Genomic DNA, 2,790 nt, shown 5'->3' with positions numbered 1-2,790 from the left:
TAGCATGTATACGAGAAGAAACGCAGGTACTCAAAAACAAGCGTAGATAACCAGCTGGTAACTGAATAAGCTGTGCTTTCAATAAATAATGGTTATGTATTACTTAGCTTACAATACATTGTTCGAAAAATTATATTAGCCAGAAATTTATCTTACTTGGCATTGTTGAGGTCCTTGTCTATTAGGAGATGTTGGTTTTGTTTTGGGTCTCTTTCCTTTTAGTTCTGGTGATGTAGTCCCAGGTTTTCCATCATCTTTTGTAGTTGTTGAAACTGAAACAAAAATAAAATGTTAGTGTGTTTGATACATCTGATACATCCATTATGATCTGTCAAAAAATATTTATTTGTCATAGTTGCTGATCCTGCTCCTTGCAACTATACCGGGTGCGTCCCAAAATCGGCTCACCCCTATAACATTTTTATTTTTTTAGATAAAAAAACGAGATTTATATGACAGTATATTATATACAGAGATTATCCACGTCACCTAGGACACATTTCCTTTAATGGAATAAAATGGTCACTGGGTAGTATATGACAAAAATTAGGCTTGACTGGCTTATTCTGTTGTTTTTGGTCACTTCCTCTATCACCGGAAATGACCACAACTTTTGATTTTTAAATGATACCCTCGGTATTTTTTTACTTTATTCGATAGGGAATGACAGTCTGAATAGAATGACATATCATATGTCAACTTTTGACATTTTCTCAATGGTTTGTTTGAAATTCTAGCATGCTGTTCATAACGACATTTTGACTACCAAATTATTCGTAAAAAAATTCTTTTTCCAAATAGGCTAACGAGGCAGCCTTGTTCGATTTTAAGAAATAAGATATTATTAAAAATACGATTTAGACATCTTAACCGGCCAGGACGAGACACGAAAAACATTAGAAGATCAAATCTATTTTTCCAAAGGCTCCTTGATTAAAAATTAGTGTTTTTAACATGGCCATGTCACTCTAGATTGAAATTTAAAATGATTTTTTTTAAGCAATAATGTTAATAGTTTACATAATCTATTTGATATCAGTTAAACTTTTAGTTACGTAATCGGGGGACCGATTTTTAAATTCATTGTTGCCACCCATGTACATATTTCGACGCCGCGGCTGACTAACCGCAATTTAAATTTCGCGATGGGGATTCAGGTGATAGTTATTGCTGTAAAAAATGTGAAGTCGCCGCATTTATTTATTTATTTCCTGACATTGTCATTTTTTTGACACTTTAGTTTTGTATTACGAGTTTTTGGTTTAAATAAATAGTGTTGTGATATTTTAAGGTTAAAAATGTTTATTAGCAGACCTTGAAGTGCGAAGTGCACAAGATAGCTTAATAATCGTAAAAAACACGTCCCAACTTTATTAGAATATTTTGAACGGGAAAGCGGTAGTAATGGCCTTTTATGCCCCTTAAGTGCTGTTAACAAGGTGAGTTTTGTTGATGCAAATAATAACTGTTTATATATTAATAATTAATTTATTTTTGTTTCCTAAAATATTTTGATTAAAAGAAAATATATAAAAGTGGGCAACGCTGTGCCGATCAAGCTTAATCACGTGACTAAAAGTTTATTTGGTATGAACTGTTATATGAACTGTTAGTTTATTACAGTTGAGGGTTGGAATCTTTGGTGTTACACAGCAAAATAAAAACACTAAATCACCACAATACACCAAAACACTTTTACTTTTACACTGGACGCGCGTTACGCTAACCATGTTAGCATCATCAGCAGATGATTATAAACTCCAGAGTTTTATATAGTGTAAAAGTAAAAGTGTTTTGGTGTATTGTGGTGATTTAGTGTTTTTATTTTGTTATTTTTGTTAGTTTATGCTATATACATTGCCCTACTTAAAATAGACAAAACAATATGACATCGCCAAGACAGTTATATTCTCTGGTGCATCAAGTGCCCGAAACAAAGCAAAACTGGAATAGACGCTGAAACTGACGAACTAACCCTGGTCACAAGAAAGAAATTAATAAACAAAAGGGACGTACAATTAGCATGGATACCAAGTCATACCAACATTCATGGAAATGAGAAAGCAGACAAGTTGGCCAACGCTGGACGGCTCTTACCGCCCACACTAACACCCAAAGCAGATTATAAAACCTTTATACCAAAAATGGAAGAATTCATATACAATAAATGGAAAGATTTGTAGCGATTGTAAGAACGAAAGGGAAAGAATATTGCACTACAGTTCAGCAGCCATACAGGACTCCATGGTTCAAACAATATAAATTCTTGACAAAGCAACAAATAAGCACAATGTGTCGACTCAGATCAAACCACTGCTTATCCCCGTCACATCTCTATAAAATCAAAATTAATAGAGACAATTTGTGTCAGTGTGGAGAGGTAGCTGATGTCTTTCATTTGATAATTGCTTGTCCACATAATTATAATCACCAAAAAATCTTATATTCCTCTTTCGACAATGAGATAGAGCAAAAACCGATTTCCCTGCATGACATCCTTTTCAAATTCAACCAGACAGAACACATAAAACAAATCGCTTTGTCTTTGCATCTTAGTAATTTAAAACTCTAAATATTTACTAATAACAAGCCTAACATTAACTTTATCAAGAAAAAAAACTAGCCGCAAATTTGAAATGTCATAATCACATTTTCTTGAAATGAACAGTAATTATTGGGACTTAGAGCTGCTACTCGTAGAATGCCTGCATAACTGATTAGTTGCAGAGCTTAAAGCAACCTGTTTAATAGCCTCAATAATTGTTAGTCGTTAAGAAAGATAAATCGATA

This window comes from Sitophilus oryzae, unplaced genomic scaffold (genome assembly GCF_002938485.1).
Source record: "Sitophilus oryzae breed Bouriz unplaced genomic scaffold, Soryzae_2.0 scaffold_554_pilon_pilon, whole genome shotgun sequence".
Classification (NCBI taxonomy): domain Eukaryota; kingdom Metazoa; phylum Arthropoda; class Insecta; order Coleoptera; family Curculionidae; genus Sitophilus; species Sitophilus oryzae.
Note: the sequence above shows the minus strand (reverse complement) of the source record.